This window comes from Macrotis lagotis, chromosome X, assembly GCF_037893015.1.
Source record: "Macrotis lagotis isolate mMagLag1 chromosome X, bilby.v1.9.chrom.fasta, whole genome shotgun sequence".
Lineage (NCBI taxonomy): Eukaryota > Metazoa > Chordata > Mammalia > Peramelemorphia > Peramelidae > Macrotis > Macrotis lagotis.
In genome coordinates this window covers 134,802,150-134,821,671 of record NC_133666.1, presented here as the reverse complement: position 1 = coordinate 134,821,671, position 19,522 = coordinate 134,802,150, and the positions used below count along the sequence as shown (strand labels likewise).

The following is a 19,522-nucleotide window of genomic DNA, read 5'->3' as shown; positions in this document are numbered from 1 at the left end:
ATAATAGCATCTACCTCAAGGAATTTTTTTGTGAAGATCAAATGAGATAATATTTATAAAGTATTTAGAACAGTTCCTGGGACATAGTAGGTACTTAATAAATGACTGTCCTCTTAACCAGATGATTTCTGGGGCTCCTTCTCATTCTCACTCTATGATCTCATAACCCTTTCTGGGCTTTAGTTTCATCATTTGTAAAGGAGAGGTTTGGTTCCTCCCAGAGTTCCAATATATCCTCAGATACCTACTAATTAGCTATGTGAGCCTGGACAAATCATTTAATATATATCTGCTTCAGGTTCTTTAATTGAAAAATGGAGCTAGTTGTAATACTATCTCATTTTGTTGTGAGAAATGAAATACCTGGTCCAATAAGTACTTAAGAAATGCTTATTTCCTTCCCTAAAAATCTCTTTGCTAACTTTCACCTGTTGGTCCTAGTTTCTTCCCTACAGTACCACATGGAACAAGACAAGATCTCTTCTCTACAAGATAGTCCTTCAAATATGTGAAGACAGATGTCATGTCTTCATATCCCTAAATCAGACACCAGATGTCATGTCCCCTCCCCATTCTATAACCAGACACCAGATGTCATGCCTTTCCATCTCAAACCAGACACCAGATGCCACTTCCCTGCCCTCCATCTCAAACCTGACATGATAACTTGAGTGTCCTACTCAGACTGTAAGGGAAGGGGTAGGAAGGACTCTCACAGACTATTAAGAAAACTAATACTTAATCAGCATATCTCTCCAGGCTCCTTGTCCCAGGATGCAGTTTGTACCAGTCAATCACCAGATCCTAGGAGTAGAATTTTGAAATGGAGTAAGTATCCATAGAGGTTATAAGGAATCATGGCAAGGGGACAAGAGGCTAGATGTCTAGGTCAGGCATGGAGTCCAAAGACTTTAGGGAACAAAGAGGTCCCTTTGTTCAATTTGTAGTGTTTGAGGGGAAAAGCATCTACAGCTTTTGTTAAAAATGGGGGGGGGTAACCACAGAGAGTATATGTCATACAACATGTTGGATGCAGTCTTTTTTTCCATTGGCACTTCATAAGTATTTTCTTTAGCATAGACAGGATCATGAAAAGGACCATGAAAGTCATCAAATTCAATCTCCTCCTTTTACAGGTGAAGAAACTGAGGTTGAGAAAGCTTAAGGCTAAGGTCAAAGTATCCAAATCAGGATTTAATAGAACACTAGACTAGAGTCAGGAGAGCCTGTATTCAAATCTTGCCTCAGATACTACCTGTATGAACCTAGGCAGGTCAATCAAACATTCTGTGCCTCAATCTTCTCATTTATGAAATTAGGAGGGAGTTTGAATAGGATGGCCTATGAGGCCCCAAGCTCTATATCTATGATATAGATATGATATCAAAAGCTCAGAAGCATATCAGGAAATGACTGTTAGATTTAAAAAAAAACAAAAAATCAATAAAACTTTTAAAATAAAAGAGTAAAATCCAGGTAAACCATATAAAATTTGTGAAGGATGCTTGATGATTTGTAAATGTCATATCTGTCAATTCAGTGACTAACTACAACTCTAACTTTCTGCTCCAAATATGGATGAGAACAATAGGGCTTTGTTTTCCTGGTTTGTGTTTGACCCATAGATTTGATTTCCTGCTGGCCAGACCTGGGACTATGAATTAGCCCTCAGAATGCCCCCAGAAATCAATGCCAGTGTTCCAAAGAAAATATTTCCAAGTTCAGAGAAGGCTCAGGAGTACTCCTCACTCCCTTCTCTCAAACAACTTAACTCAGTCATCAACCCACAAGGAGACCATGAGCCAACATTTATCACCCTCCATAAGTCTAGGGACTTCTTTCAGATCCATCTGGCAAGGAAGACAGTCCATAACAAATAAACAACAGACTTCATAGGATTAAGGGATCAAAAGATCAGAGATTTAGAGTTGGAAGGGACTTAGAGGCAAATGAGTTCCAAGCCCTTCATTTTACAGATGAGGAAAACTAAGGTGTGGGAAGTTCAAGGTAACCACCAATAGCAGAGTTAGAATTTGAATTTGGGTATTATGACTCTAAGTTCAGAGTGTTTGCCATTATACCATGCTTTTGGGGTTGGGGATGGAGGAAGAGGGGTCAAAATTAATCAATCACTTAAACTTCTCTGGCATTCTGTAGGTACATCATAGACTCAAAGATTCACAATCAGATGGGACTTTGGAGGTTTGATCCACACTACAATAAAGGTTCTCTCTATAATATACCCAACAAGTGGTCATTTGGCCTCTGTTCTCAGAGGAGAAACCCACTATCTTCCAAGGCAACCTTTTATATTTTGGGACAGCTTCAACTGTTTGGAAGTTTTCCCCTTATATCAAGCCTACATCTGCTTCCTTTATCTACTGCTCCCGGGTCTACCCTCTGGGAACAAGTTGAAGAAGCCTAGTTTCTTTCTTCCAGAAGACTTATCATGCCATACTATATCAATTCAATATTCCAGATGTGGCCCAGTCACGGAAGGGTCCAGACAGACTACCACCTCATTACACCCAAGCATCTATATTGCAGCTAAACATTGCAATTGATTTTTTTTCTGCTTCCATCCTACACTGTAGATACATATGGAGCCATATGAAAACATTTGGGCAGCTATTGGCTTAAAAGATAGTCTTATCCCATGTTATATGTAATGAAATTGAATTTCAGGAAGCTTAAGCGATTTGTCAGAAACAGACTTTAAACACAGTTTTCTTTCCATATATAGACCACAGATCTCCCACTAAACTTGGACTTCTGGCTATACTACAAATTGTTATTCCCTACTACAACTGGTATTACCAGGAAATGATGTGGGGGTAAATTACGATATCAAAAATAAGGATAGCCCTAGAAAATGCCTAAAACTTGATAAGCACTAGGAGCAGAAAGTCATTTTGATATCTTTGGTAAGTACCAGGCCAAAAAAGGCACTTCCCTGGTACTCTTTGGGCTCTTTTTTTTTTTTTTTTAGGTTTTTGCCAGGCAAATGGAGTTAAATTGCTTGCCCAAGGCCACACAGCTAGGTAATTATTAAGTGTCTGAGACCATTTGAACTCAGGTACTCCTGACTACAGGTCCGGTGCTTTATCCACTATGCCACCTAGCTGCCCCAAGGGCTCATTCTTTAAAACAGAGAATTTTTTTTTTATCCAGATCCCATGAAGAATCTGGTGAAGCCAATGGACCCTTTTCAGAAAATTTTTTAAAAATCTATAATTGAAGAAGATACTAAATTTCAAGTAGAGTTTAATGAAAATAAATGTCAGTGACTTTCCTCTAGTACTTTTGACCTTAGGGACCTGGGGAAATGAACTAAGGAAAGAAGGAGGCCAGAGTGAGTTTCTCTACTTTGCTCATCTGAGTTTATGAACTCTATTCATGTACCCCTGACTTAAAGGGATTTCCAACCCTTGGGAGAAATGAAATCTGCACAGCCTAAGAACTCCTCTTTCTTCCCCAACTTCACACCCATAGTCCCAAGTATAGTTTTTACAGCCCTCTCAGAAAAAGGGAAGAGGGCCAGAGAGAAATGGTATTTTTTCCCCTCTCCCTGAGGGGACCATATGACTCAATGGGGTCTTCCCTAACACCTAGTGGTTTCAGTTCCACACCTGACCGGCTAAGTTATAAGACCCCACCCCCACCCCAGACCAATCCTTAATGAATCAAATAGATGGAAACTCCCAGTGAGAATCATTAAAAAGGAATGAGGGACAAAGGAGCAGAGGGGTGAAACATTAAATAGCAAGCTTCACCTCCCTCCTCCCCCCCACTTGAAAGCCAACAGAGTGTAAGACAGAAAATTATTCTAAAACGGCCTTTTTTCTGCTCATACACAGGCAATTATGGTTGTGTGTAAGCACATTTCCGGTTGTTCAATGTTGCAGCAAACTACTAATTTTGTTAGTCGGTCTAAATAATAAAACTATTACTCAGGCTAAATAGCAAACAGTCACTTGGTTTAAATAGAATTGGAGAACAGGTTAAGTCTCCTCTGGTGATTTTGCATTTCTCTCAGACCCATAGAGATATTATTTCTTTGGGCTGCTCTTTGGCAGGTGGGGGGAATACCTGGAACTTTTATTGGGTAAAACTGGCTGTCCCAAGAGAGAACAAGAATAACTATGGGGGAATGATCCTGATTTTCAGGTGTTTGCATCCCCCAAAGGACTTGACCCAAATTGCCTCCCCCTTCAGCACTGTCAGCTGCATCTCGTACGGGAAGTCTGACTGGGATATGAGCAGTAACTCTGCTTCCCCAGACACCAGACACCAGCCGGATTGGCAGAAACACCTCCCACATTTGGGATACTTTCCCAGAGAACCCAAGGAGGGATTCCCTCCCTTCTTCCTTCTACCCCAACCTCAGCCCACTCACTCATGGTTCTTTTTGATAGCTGTACTCTTTGTCAGTGGCTTTCCTCTAGTACTTTTGGCCTTATGGGCCTGGGGAAATCATTTAAGGAAAGAAGGTCAGAGTGGATTTCCCCACTTCTGAATGCCACCCTAAGACCTCCAGAATTCAGTACCCATGAGTCCAAATATCTGGATTTTGATTTTTGGCTCTACTATCAATGAACTGAATGGGAAGAAACTAAATGTTGCATAAGTCACTAAACTCTATGACTTTCAGGGTCCTGGTCTGGGAAGATCAATTTTGTGAACCTTTAAGTGCTATAAAAATGTTAGCCATTTATTTATTTATTCCTTTGTTCATTCACCCATTGTGGGCAGAATCTATGAATTTATTGATAGAAGTAACTTCAGGTTAGGAAACTATATCTACCAACACATATCTAGTTTCAGAACTGGAGAACCAAGAATTGATAATAGGAATTCATGGAAGGACTTAGGGAAAATGTGGGTGGTCTTGAATTTAGATGGGAAAAAAATTATACCTTTATTTTCACTAATATTTGGTTTCCATTTTAATGCCAACTATTTTACTTTATACATTTAAAATTTTTCTCCCAGGTTTCACCAGACTGCCAAATAAGACCATGGGACCAAAAAAGTTAAGAAGCTCTGTCTCAGACAGAAGCCTCAGGCACTGAGACTGAGATTTGCCCAGGGTTAGCCGATCGCTCTGTGTCAGACATGGGAATTGTACCCTGGTCTCAGAGGTTGGATCTCTATCCACTATGCCATGATAGATAAAATAGAAAAAATGATTACTGACCTATGAATCTCATAGCTATTGGGAAAATGAAGTGAAATAATAAAAGAACTGTATTGCTGTTGTTGTTTGTCCTTCATCCTCAACAGATCATGACATCACCCAGGTGATATTATAACATGCAAGTGAATTGAATTTATGTGAGGTGGGACGGTGCAGTGAAAAGAACAAAGGATTTGGAATACAGGGTTTGAGTTTAAAAACCAGCTCTGTAGGTCACTATCTTACATACTCCTGATCAAATTAGTCTTTGCCTCAGTTTTCTTACCTGTAAAATAAAGGAATTACACTGGATGACCTCTAGAATACCTTCTAGCTCTTAATCAATTATTCTGTGATGTTTAAGAAGCTTTCCAACTTTAAATCTATGGTTATCCTACTCCTTCAGACCCTGAGAATGGACAGGAAACTGGGTATTCTCTTCAAACACTCTAGCAGAATATTTTGTTAATGATCAATTCAATATGAAAAACTCTCCAGACTGAGGATTCAAATCCCAAGCAGGTCAACCCTATCACCACCATAAGCCCCTTTGAAGACCTGAGATCAGGTCTAAACTGGGTCCAAATACTACCTCTGATACTTCCTGCTTTTTTTTGGTTAACTCATGTTACTTTCCTGGAGCATAGTTTTTTTCATCTATTAAATTAAAGAAGGGGCCTGCAGCTCGCTACCTAGGATCACTTCAGCAGAACCAGAGACAGCGCCTTCCACATAAACAAAAATAAAAATAGAATCACAAAACTGGAGGAAGCTGGGAGGATCCTCAAGAGGTGAGCAAATCCTTTCCCCCTCCCCTACACGTGGTATTTTTTTTTTCCTGATTAGACCATGTTTCTTTTTCTTAACTATCTGCATGGAGTAATTCTTGCCATAAAGACCATTTCAGGCCCAAGGCAGAAAAATCTTGAGCTCTCAAAACTCTCATTTGCAGAACACGGATAAGGAATACAGAGATGGGTGATAACTGATGATATCCCAATACATGGGTGACTGAATTAAATCCTGAGGGCTCAGCTCCAACAGACTGAAATGTGTGCCTTGACTGGCTACAGAAGTCCTTTTGGTGCACAGAACATTTGAGATGCCCCTGGGAATGTCAGCAGAGTAACTCTTAAGTTTAAACAACATGTTCTCAGGCCAAGAAGCAGTGCTGATTAGTCACAGAGCTCGGAGACCAGGTGCCAGGCTTTGCTGACCCCACTGAAGCCCGGATCCCTCCCCTAAGGTGTTCACAGGCAAAACCACTGACAAATTAATTAGAAAAATATTGTGGCCCACATTTCTCAAGGCCTCTCTGTGGAGGGGGTGGAGGGGAGGTCTTTATATGTATACACATGGACTTCTGTGTGTGTGTGTTTTCTCACCAGCTTTTTTTTTTTCACACCTGCTGCTGTTTGGTGGAGAAGTTTTCAAGCTTGCAGCCCACTCGTGTTTTGATCTCTAACTTTTTTATTTAAACTCATGTAGCAATATTAGGATTTCTGATGGGCTGCTTTTTTTCTTTCTGAAAAATCTCTCTCTTGTGTAATCACATTCTCTAGATCTAAAATGCTCAGTCTCTCTGAGTACTTCATAATGAGGAAAAACTGAAATAAACACGCTGAAAATGAAGGCTTTCTTTTAAGTTCTCTTCCTGCCTCCTCACTTCCCCACCTCACCCCAAGGGGCAAATAGCAGTTCCAAGAACTAACCCAAAATGAGATCATCTTATTGCTAGTGATTTCTCTCCAATGCTGGAAATAAGCAACACAGGTGGGGATAATTTCAGGTTCCAAAGCTCAGACTCAAGAATACCTGAAGACTTCACAAGCAATCCCTCATTCTAAGTGATCTTGTCAAGTTACTTAGCCTCCTTGGACCTCAGTTTCCTCATCTTTAAAATGGACAAGATAATCTCTGAGATCCCTTCTAGCTCTAAGTTTATGATCCTCTACAACTGAAAACTGTATTTGGCCTTTTGAACTTCCCAATGTGGGAAAAAACCCATCAAATTAATTCACATCACAGAATCTGAATCCTCAAGACACAGAATCTGATATTGCCACCCAACTCTATTAGCTTTATTAGATTGAAAAGCTCTATTTTTTATTAGACTGAGATGCTCCATAACCCTATTAGATTGAGAATGTCCATAAATACTATTATTTATTAGATTGAGAAACTCTATAACTCTATTAGATTGAGAATATCCATAATTACTATTACTGTTTATGTATTAGATTGAGAAGCTCTATATCTCTATTAGGTTGAGATTATCCATAAGTATAATACCTGGAAAGGTAAAAGGAGGTTGTGAAAAGGTCATAACTTAAAGGTTAGAATTTCTAGTCCAAATCTCTTTCAGCAGATGAGCAATCTGAAGACCAAAGAGTCTAAATGGATTGTCCCCACACATCACACAAGGAGCACATGGAAGAGCTGGTTTTGAACTCAGGTCCTCTGCCCTCCCTCATCCCCATTCCCATCCTCTTCTCCCTATACCTCAGCTGCCTCACAGAATGATGAAGTACAATAGCAAGGAAAAGATAAAACTTCCAGGTGGTGACTATAGTTCTACAAGGCTATGCTCCCAGTATGATATGTAACCCATCAAAAGCTGTTTGCCATCCTAACCCTCTGAGCACAATTTTTGCTCCCTTCCAAAGAAGGCATCTCTGCTTTTATTATGGATATTAACAGAAAAATAGAATTTATTTTAAAGAAATTCACTTATAAATGGATCCGACTGGAACAGACCTATGTGGTAAAGCAATGACCACTTGTATCTTAACTCTGGGTCATGGGGACAGCCTCTTGCCATCCTGAGACAATCTTTAGCAAACCTCTGACTCTCACAGGACCCAAATGCCAGAACTGAGGACCAAGGAGAACAGGAGCTGATGTTCTCAGTGAAAGTTCTCTTATTTCTTCACCATCCATTAGCTTCACTTACACAATCACAATGCAGAATTGCCACAGGTCTATCTCATGTGATTCCCCTTTATGCTGAGCTAATTAAGCTCAGTGTCTGCTTCAAAGAAGCTCTCATTCAATAAGGATTTGGAGGCTTTTACAAAATAAATCAAAGAGGAAAATGGGACAAAGAAGAACCCTAGAAATTAGTGTTGACAAAAATGGAAACTGAGGCCATAATAGTGAAGGAATTCTTCTCCCACTATTCTGATACTCTTTGCCCTCTAGAAAACCACATATGCAGGACTGGTCTTATCTCTAGGCAGGATAGGTAGCCAAAAATATCTCTCACATTTATCTAATGCCTTTAAGAAGAAACCAAAAGTTTTTCATTCTGCATTCAGAGACAAAATAAACCAAAATGCACCCAAGGAGAGGGACCACAGAGATCTGAACTTATTTACACTATGGTATAAAGGACTGATATGAAATCCTTACCTGGGTGGAGGTTTTGATAGGAAGGAGATCTGAGCATGGAGGACATTATTGACTGAAGAAGTTAAGAATGGTCCTGCAAAGGGCAGAAAAAAGGAGGCTAGGGGCAAATTCTCCTATTTCACAATCTAGCCAAAGGTCAGCCATTCAAACATCAATAAATACATAACTATACACGGAACACTGAAGGCTTCTCTATGCTACTGCCTCTCCAATGCTGACGTATGTGTCTTAAGAATTAATCTTACTTCTGAGGCTTCCTGGAGAGGTAAATTCCACAATGCTTCTCTAGCAACAGAGTCTAACAATTCTTACTTAGTAAAAAATGTTCCTTGAGATGTAACTTAAAGCTTCCTATCTCTTGGCAGAAAGTTGGGAAACAATTGATGCAAGATGTGACATACACTGTCAGTCATGGAAAATGATTTATTAAAACAAATTTTACTTATTTGCTAAGCAAAACAACTGTACTTTGTTATAAAGGAAGTTTTGGCACAGGAGAAAGGAAGTCTTTGAAGAGTGAGGGCAATGTATACAAAAAAAGGTGAATAAATTTGCAGGTGAGCCTACTTCTTTTAAAACAATCATGATTATGAGCAGATAGATTTCAAAAAACCTGTAAAGACTTATATGAACTGATTCTGAGTGAAGTGAACAGAACCAGGAGAATAGTGTACACAGCAACAACATACTGTGATGATCAACTATAATAGTCTTAGCTCTTTTTAGTAAAACAACAACCAAAGACAACTCCAAAGACTTGGAAAATGCCATCCACATCCAGAAAAAGAAATGGAGTCTGAATACAAACCAAAACATATTATTATCACTTTTTAAAATCTGTTTTTTATTTTTCTTTCTCATGGTTTTTCCCCTTTTGTTCTGATTCTTCTTTCACAACATGACTAATAAGGAAATACATTTAACACAATTGTACATGTATAATCTATATCAGATTACTTGATGTCTGAGGGAGGGAAGAAAGAGAGGGAAAAATGTGGAACTCAAGAATCTTACAAAAATGTTGAAAATTATCTTTACATGCAATTAGAAAAAAAGAAAAAAATTAAAAATCATGATTAAATAAAGTGAACCTACTTTACTTTCTCATGATAACAAGAGAAAGAGAAGACGTCTAGATTGTTGGGTTGATAAATTTAGGGAAAATGTAGACAAGAATCTCACAAGATAAGCATTGCATTCTACATTGGGTATCTGAGACCTACCCTAAAGCTCTGATGATATTAATTTAAGCCTGTCCCTTTTCAGAGTGCAGAAAGATTTCTCCTCATATAGCAAAGTATACAAATGCACAATTACCTAAGGACAATAGAATCATAATTTTAAATTTAATAGAATTATAACTCATGTTAGAGCTGGAAGGGATTGTGATTAAAGGACACATCCAGTACAGCCCCTTCATTATACAGCTAAAGCAACTGAGGTCCAGAGATGGGGAGGGTGAATTGTCCGATGTCACATAGTAATTAGTGGCTTTTTTATACAGACCTGATTCTCCTAGCAGGAGACATACCTGTGAAGACAGATTTCAATATGGATAGGATTTGATGTTCTTGGTTTCAGGAGTTGAGACTTCTAGTTCATGACTGCTGATTTGTCCTCAGAGGAGCAAGGACCACTGAACTGGGGAATCAGAAAGTCTGGATTCTGGGCTCTGCCTCTGACTCATTGTATGACTTTGAATATAACATTTCCCTTCCCCCTTGGCTTCTGGCTTTAATTTTCATCTCAGAATAAACAAGGGAGTGTGGGGAAGTGGGTTGAGGGGAAGAGAATCCAGATAATCTCCAAGACACCCCTCCCCCCAACCTTCCAGTTCTGTTTTTCTCAATTCTAAAATTTTCAGAAGAGCCAAGAATGGGGATTCAGAGAGCAATGCTACAAACTCATAGGAAACCACAGCTAAAGCCACATCCAGGAATAAAGACTTACATTCAATTCTATTTAAATTCAAACTGTATTTATTAAGTGCTTCCTTTGAGAGAGACCCAGCAATAACAACAATGAAACTGCCCCTGCTCTCAAAAAGTTTCCCTTAAGTATGAGGTTTCATGTTTGCGGTTCAGTTGTGATGAGAGTGGGAGAAGGAAGGGAAGATGATGGACTGACCTCCCTGGATGGGAAGGAAAATCACCTTGAATTGTTTAAAATCTCTTCCTGGCGAAAGTGGTCTTTAAAGAATGTAAATATCAGACTGCAGTGGATACAGTACCGGCCCTGGAGTCAGGAGTACCTGAGTTCAAATCCGACCTCAGACACGTAATAATTACCTAGCTGTGTGGCCTTGGGCAAGCCACTTAACCCCATTGCCTTGCAAAAAAAAAAAAACAATTAAAAAAAAGAATCTAAGTATCCATGCCACATTATAATGGGGGATGGGTGGTATTTGGTTTGTATGTCTAGATTGCATGCTTCTTGAAGACAGGAACTCTTCCTCTATCAGAGTCTGGCATGAAAGGAGATCTGACATCCCATCTGTAAAATGGGTACAGGAACTTTTCACTCCCTACTTCCTAGGATTACTGAGAGGGGAGTACGATGTAAACTGAAAAAGATCATATTAAGTGAGGTCTCATCACCCTCATCATTATTACTAGAATCATCTCTAGGGAGTGGGAGGCAGCTGAAGGTGACAGTATTGGCTGAACCCCAGCTCCTAGCTCCCAAGCTTCCAGCTCCCATCACTGCAGTGACGGGGCATTTCACCATGAGCCAGCACTGAGCCATATCCTGCAATGCTATTTGGCTTTTTTGTTTTGATTGCTCCGGATGATTAAAGATTATAGCTGCTGTGGCGGGCTATGTGATGAATTCCGACCCAGCAGAGTGACATTTTCTCAAAGTGCTGTTCTTGAAAAGTATTCCTTTTGATTAGCCTGGGGAGAGTGACAGGGAAGGTAAGCCTTCTTCCCTGGGCCTTGGCCCCTTATAGATGGTTGCTCCCTGGTGAGGGTTTAATAAAGTTTGCAGGAGGGTGCATACGAGTGTGGTGGGGGGGGGGGGCAGCACACGCGTGCCTGAGAAAGAGAGAGAGAGTGTTTAATAAATTTAACTAGAAAGAGCTAATGACTAAGTGGTTCCTCATTTTGATTCTGCTTGAAATAAAACTAAAAGCTTACTGTAAATATGAGCCTGACTGACAGTGATTTCCCAGGCACTTAGATCTCAATGATGCCAGAATTCTGATTTATCTGAACTTTTCCAAATAACTTTAAGCAATAGTGGAATTAAGCACTTTCAAGGGAGCAGCTGCACAGGGTATAAGACCAATAAGGGTTTCTACTATGACCCTCCTTTCAATCCTCAAAGGCCTGAACCATAGTTTCTGATTCTTAGAATAAAGGCATGTACATGGGGGTGCATGGAAGAAGAGTTAGTTTCACATGCTTTGGTTCTGTAAATCTGAATAAAACAAGGAAGGGGGGTAAGAATAGATTGGATGGGTCTTGGCTAGACAGGATCCAGAGATTGATAGTTACTCCTTTAAACCTATAAGGTATATAATAGGTCACATTTATCTTTAATGTAAAAGAAATGATTGGGACTGAACCCAGTGTTTCCCCAACTTGACGCCAAGCAAATTTCTCCTGGTCAGCATACAGTTTTTATACCCCAAGTCCTCACTTTTCAAAACCTTGAAACATAAGAATCTCCTTCCTAGGTATTATCTGTCTTACCCCAATTCTCTGCTTCTCTCCAATTTCCAGACCCTTCTCTGAATCCTGGAGTGTTGCAACCTAGAGAAAGGAGTCACTCATGACAGAGAATTATACTATATTCCTAGTCCCCAGTATGGCTTAGTTTAAGAAACATTGGGCTCCTCATAAACAGCATTTCAGCACCCATCTTCATGATTTTCCTCATTTATACTTCTTAGAATCTTCAACTGTTCAAAGTTTGGCTTTAGTTCCATCCATGTGAGGCCTTTCCTATATCTGCAACTATTGGTGTACAGTCAATTACCCTGGATATATATTTCATATTTGCTTCTACATATTCATGTTATTTCTCCCAATAAAATATAAGATCCCAAAAGACAAAAACTATTTCCTTCTTTTATTCCCAGTGTCTAACATTAAACTGTCACTCAATATCATAGTGGCTGGCAAATAGGATGTATTTCATAAATGTTTATTAATTAACTGATCTATAAGTAACTTCCTGGCTCTATATAGTTCAAAGTAGTTCATTCTAGTTATCCCTTGTTTCCTCCTGTTCTCCCTACTCGACTCATCCATCCTTCCATTTATCCCCCATCCATCTATCTATCTGCCCATCCACCAATGCATCCACCTTTCCATTCATTCACCTATCCATTGCTCCCACTCATATTCATCCATCCATCCACCCACCACTCACCTGCTCATCCACCTAACCACTCATCCATACAACAAATATGAAGTGCCTACAATATGTTCAGCCTCCTTTTTAAGAACTGTAGCAAATTGAATTTAGGAAATCAAAGGAATCTTATTGTGGATAATAAGCTTTAATTCCTGGTTCCTTTTTCCTTTTTTAGTTGGTTAGAGGTAGGAGATGGTGCCCCCTTCCCTGTTCCTCAGATGTGCTAGGAACCTATGCAGATATTGTCACAGAACTTTTAAGCCTCTTGGATTTCAGAACTCACCTAACAGCAAAGGATCTGGACAAAGCTGATCTATTTGGCAGTGGGTCTCATTCCACTGGGAAGAATATAAGAGGGACAAGAGACAGAATAAGAAAGACAGGAATAGAAGAGTAGAGCATAAAAGGCCTTCCATAATCCTTTCTTATACTCTCCCAGACTTAGCTCTCCTTATTCTCTAATAGAACAATACTGCTCTGTATACCGATCCTCCAAAGATCAATGCTTTCTTGAATCCAGGACCTCTGATCCCCCAGTTCTCTGTTTAGAATTGTCTCTACCTATCTCCTCTGTATTTACTTGAATCTTACTCAGATCTTGACTCAACTCAAATTTCACCTTCTCCAGAAAGGTTTCCTTGAGTACACTAAATCTGGTGAGTTCTACCACCTCTTAAGTTTCTATAACATTTATTTATTGTTTATTCAGAGCTATTGTTTAAGAGGGAAGCTAGGTTAATGCAATGAATAGAGTCTTCCTGACTTTTGCTAGCTATGTGACCCTGGGCAAGTCACTTTACCCTGTCTGTCTCAGTTCCTCATCTGAAAAATGATCTGGAGAAGAAAATGGTAAAGCACTCCAGTATCTTTGCCAAGAAAGATATGAAGTCACCTAGTCACAAAGTCATGAAGAGTCAGACACAACTTAAATGGACACTATTCAAGCAGTTGGATCATATTTGGTATGCTCATAGGAAAGGCCTTGGGATAAAAAGTGAGGACATTTAAGGGACAATGAGAATAAAGGGAGGAGGGAGAGAGTAAGTTGAGGTGTCTAATTGCTACAAAGGAAATATAGTAAAGCCAAGTAAGTAAACCTTAACTGGAAACCAAGCCTCTGGTTGTGGGAATCTTACATTTGAAAACAGGAAGAGGATTCATGAATCAACGAAGGAAGGTGAAATGAAAAAAACTGGGATGAGATGAGATGGGAATGGAACAGTTAAATCAGAAGATGGAGAGGTGGACTAATCCTCAAAAGATTCAGATTCCTGCCCTATATCAATCACTTTGTTTTACAACTTTCAGTTTATACATTGCTCTTTCCTGCCTTTCAAGGGCACCAGATGTAAGAAATTGGTGGGAGGTAGAGGGAGTCTAAGGGCTCTGAACTTGTACAAAGAAAGATTTTCTAGAGATTCAAGGTACTGTCAATAGCAAAGCTGTTGGATGTCCCACAGGCTGCATGTTAACTTTGACAACATTTGTTCTCCTTCCAAAAATGACAAATAAAGAGTAGAAGGAAAAAAAGAGAATAAGATAAAAGAAAATAATCAGAAAGGAGACAAAAGAAAAGTAGAATTGGGGCAGCTAGGTGGCACAGTGGATAGAGCACTGGCCCTGGAGTCAAGAGTACCTGGGTTCAAATCTGGTCTCAGACACTTAATTACTTAGCTGTGTGGCCTTGGGCAAGCCACTTAACCCCATTTGCCTTGCAAAAACCTAAAAAAAAGGAGAATTTAAGTAGTTTGATCTATCTGACTTTCTCTCCTCTAAAAGCAGGACTTAGATTTGAATTAAGCCTCAGATACTTACTAGCTGTGTGACCCTGGGCAAGTCATTTAAACTCTCTGAGCCTATTTCCTTATCTGATTGATTTTGATGACCTCTAAGGACCCTTATAGATATAAAGCTATGATCCTATGATACCCTCTTTCTTTCCATAAAAAATCCTAGTCATTTGGCTTGATTGGGAAAGAGATTTGGATTGAGTCTCAGAGAACATGATTCTTTTTCTATTACTAACTTCATAGTGTACCTCTGGGCAAGTCACTTTCCCTGTATGTTTCTTTGGTAAGAGGGAGTTGTAAAGATAAGATGTCTTTTACATAAAAAGGGATCTTTAATAAAGCCTTCTAGGATTTAAAGTACTGGCTCTCCCACACTTTTTTTTTTTTTAACATAGCTTCTCTACCTGAATTTCAGAACAAGAAATGTTCTTAAGTTAGTTAAAGATGAAACAGTTCTTCTCATTGGGTACAAGCACAATAAGTGACTAGAAAAAATTGTTTGGAGGGGGAAGGGAGAAGGGTGTAAAGAGGATATCAAAAAAGAACACCAGTGACAACTTGCAATGTTTACATTATGTTCTTGATGTCACCACTGTGATATGCTATACTTTTTACCACTGTAGAACAGGGTACGGGGTCAGCCACACAGGTATACATAAGGGTACATGGACAAAAAATTGCACATAGAGAGGTCTCTGCCATGATTCTCTAATTATGGTATCTGCTCTGTTCAGCAGAGTCAGGAGCATCTCCCTATCCATAACCCATGACTGACATTAGCAACATGGGGATATTCCAGAAGCACAGCCATTCTGCTTATCTAACCAATAGTATAATGAGAAGAGTATTGTATGATTAAGAGATATGGAATCTAATCCTACCTTTGACAGAGGAAAAGGTTGATCACTGATAGCTACTGTAGATTCTTATATATGTTTTTACATATAGAATAAAAGCTGTCCTGTACCTGATATGTCAATTATTACCTTGTGTGCTTATATAGGATCTGGGATTCTTTAGAGACTTAAGAGACTTTATGTTTCTGAACTGCTTGTTGAGATGCTCATGAACAAACTTCAGGTGGGGTCAAAAAATGAGGCATAAATGAGATCATATGTGATCTGAGACTCAATTCAAATCTCTTTCCCCAGTCACCCCTAAGTGTGTGGAACTTTTCTTGGAGACTGAAGGCATCAGAAGATTATATATCATTAGAGCTGGAAGGATTATCAAAATCAGTCTTCTCATGTTACAGATGAGGAAACAGATCCAGAGAATTTAAGGGACTTGCTCAGAATCACTCAGCTAAAAGTATCTAAGAAAATACAGTGATGTGGGCAGGAGGGTGGGGGAAGGAGGAGAGTTGTAGCACCCAAGACCAAAGCTCATTCCATTCAGTACAGAACCTCAGATGTTGGGCTGTGAGTGATAGCTTAGACAAAAATCTGAGTCTATAATGTCATAGACTAGTTGTACAGTTCTGGATAAATTCTGTACTCCTTTTGAACCTCAATTTCCTTAACTTGTAGAATGAAAGGGCAGCTTCCTTCCAGCTCTAAACATTCCGGGTTTCTTTTTCTAGCAGTTATCATCAAACTATCAGCAACTACTTCAAACTGCCTCAAATGCAAGAAGCAGATAGTAAATAGTAAATCTTTCTTTGGTTGGGAGAAGCATCCATGAAAACCAGCAAGAGAATTCATGAATTAGTGAAAAAGTAAAGTGAAACATCTTGGAAAGAACAACATGGGGGGTGTTGAAAAATGCATAATAAAAATTATCCAGTACTCCCTGGTAACACTACTGACTGCTTCTGGTTCATGCTGTGAAATTTATTACCCTGTCACCTGGACCCTGAGATATATCTGCATGCATGCCATTCACTGCTATATTTCATTTAACCACTCTCAATTTATACATATATATGTTATATATATCTACAATCTATCTACAGGATCTGTCTGTCCATTTTCTACAGAGAAATATGGACACAAAAAGTCTATGCACCTATGGTAATAAATTTCCTCCAAGCCAATAGCATTTGAAAAAACCTAGACAAAAATCAGCCTTCCTAGCTTCCATTCACTGTTAACCATCATAAGAGCTTAGAGGCTGGATCCAATGGGGAGAAGTGGGGGCTGGGAGGCAAGCACAGTGTCCTGTATTGGCTTCGATTAAGTATCATCTGGTCCAGCATCCTCAATTTGAGAGATGGGGAAATGAAGGCCTTGAGATTTAACCAAGCTAATGAACAGCAGAGTGAGGTTAGAACTCAGGCAGTAAAGTAATGCAAAGAATAAAGACAACAAAATCATAGTAGGAACTTAAAATGCTATTGAATGGAATTAATTTATTGCTGGTATCCTGTCCAACCCCATTCACCCAGAAGAATTGGGGGGGGGGAAGATTTACCAACAATTATAAGAGCTAAGAGGGATGTATGTGTATGGGGAAGGGCGTTGCACATTGCAACAAGTAACCCAGAACCTTCAACTCCATCATTTTTATCCTTTTTGTCCCTAATATTTTTTCAATTGCTGTTTAGATTTGAGGCAAACCCACTGGGGACTTATGGGTCTGAACATTCCACATTAAATGATAAGGGAAAGTCATTCAAGTCAATCAAAACTGGCCAGCCACTAGCTCCAAGCTATGAGACCATCTTAGATAGATGAGGCATTCTTCTAGGAATTTTGAGAATGCCAGTCTATCCTTTTTCTTTTGCAGGTACAGAGAATACAGCTTTTAAGAATATTTTCAAAAATTATTGGACTTTCTGGAGAAGTAAGCCCTTTCTGTTTTTTTTTTTCCATCCTATATTTTATTTTCCCAGATCAAAGGCCTATCACTTCTCCAACTGCCTCTAGACCCTTATCTTTCTTTGCCCCTTCCCTTTCCAAGTTCAACCTCCATCTGTGAATCTGGAGACTGCTTATTTCTGTTGATAGAGATACCTTTGACTTCACGTCTATGCTGAGCTTTTCCAGAGTCACGAATCTCCTTATTCCTTATTCCCAAGCTGCTGTATCATCCTGAATTCTACATTTAGTTACATTACAAACTACTGGATATTAAACTGAAAAGGGGTCCTAATTTTTAGTCAGGGTGCCTGGGGGAAGAGATTGATGAGCTGAGCACCTAATTGGGCTTTATTGCAAGAGCCCTATCATAACCTTTCTTGCCTCCCCAGAAGAGCATGGAGGTTTTCATATGTTCCTAGGTGAATTTATATCTTCTTATGTAAGAATACTGAACTGAGAGTAAAGGCACCCATGTTCTATTGTCAGCTTCTCTCAAAACTGACTCTGATCTTGTACAAGTCACTTAATCCCTTGGAGCCTCAGTATCTCCATCTGTCAAATGGGGCATGGATACATCTTAAAAATATTATGAGATTCAAACAAGAAACTACTATATAGGAGGAGTCAAGGCCAATTCTAATTCCTTTCCTGCAGTTTACTTAGTAACTCTGAGAAACTCTTGCAAACCCCTCTGAGGCTCACTTTCCTCATCTGGAAAATGGAGATAATAATACTTTCACTACCAACTTCACTGAAGTGTTAAGAAGCTCTTTGTAAGCCTTTAAGGAATACAAATGTGAATTGGTTGTATAAACCCAAATGAAAAGAATTAACAAAACAATACGATCACCAACTTTATCCAATATCTTTTTATACTCGGGTAGCAAGAACCCCCAGGTCAAGCTAGCAATTGGTCTTTCCTGGCAGTTGAGGCTGTCGGGAAGCCAGCAAAGGAAAGGGGAAGGTGGTTTTCTAGGTACCTACCACTCAGCCCCAGAGGCTTCGCCGAGGGTGGTTTCTCCCCCACAAATCTGTTCCTGCTTCTGCCGAGGAGTCCTAGAAATGGGGCTTGCCCGAATTTAGCCGAGAAGGTTGCTAACACACCCATCCCAACTCCCGACCCCCAGAAGCCAGAACCTAAGCCAGTTTCCCTGGGTAGCATGTCTCTGCTATCCCCAGTATTTTCTCCCCCTTCCTCTCTCCCCACCCTAAGGCGAAGGGAGGAAATCCGAAGAGCAGTAATGTTCCCTAGCTCTAAGGTAAGATTCAGGCTTTGGACAGCGTTGGTTAGATGATCAAAGGCAACTGCTTTAGCTCATCAGGGCTGACCCAGAGCAGATGCCTCCTCCCTGGGCTGATAGAGGAGGGAAAGACCGCTAGTTCTTGGCTCCCCAGGCAAAGCTCTTTCTCTCTTCACCCCCACCCCCTACCACCCCAGCACCGAGTTTGAGGTCAAAGGACACTCACCTCCTCTTGGAAAAGTGGAGATAAGGTGGGGAGAGTGCGGGTCGCCTCCAGAACAGCCCCCTCCCCCCAGCCCAGTCCTCGGAAGTGCATGCAAACAAACTTACGCGTAGTGCGGCCACCGCCTCCCTCCTCCTCCTCCTCCTCTTCCCGAGGGCATACGCAGGCTCCAAGTCTAGACAGGCGGGGCGCTCCGGGCCTGGCTCCGGCGTCTCCCCCAGTCCCCCGCGGCTGACGGTCGCTCTGTCCCCAGCAGGACGACGTGTCCTGCGCTCGCTTCCTCGCTCCTTCTCCCTGGACGCAGGCGAAGGGAGAGTCGCCGCTCAGCCCCAGGGCTCCCACGCGAGTCGGTGACTGTGGATGACAAACCCGACTGTTGGTTTAGCTGGAGGAGTGGCCATCCCCTCCCACCTCGGCGTCCGGAAGACTAGGGGCAAACCGAATTGCAAAGTTCCTGAACTTAGTTTTTAGGGATGGCTAAGGGGGGGGGGGGGGGAGAGAGAGAGAGAGAGAGAGAG

The 19,522-nt window shown here is 40.4% G+C and overlaps 1 protein-coding gene across 1 annotated transcript in view; it reads right to left on the bottom strand.

Moving 5' to 3' along the window:
• ELFN1 (extracellular leucine rich repeat and fibronectin type III domain containing 1) overlaps positions 1-19,201 on the bottom strand; it is a 186,435-nt gene extending 167,234 nt beyond the window's left edge. Inside the window, exon 1 of the mRNA XM_074200789.1 lies at positions 19,112-19,201. The gene's annotated coding sequence lies outside the window, so the exon portion shown is untranslated. The remainder of the gene's footprint in view (positions 1-19,111) is intronic.
• Positions 19,202-19,522: the final 321 nt, after the last annotated feature.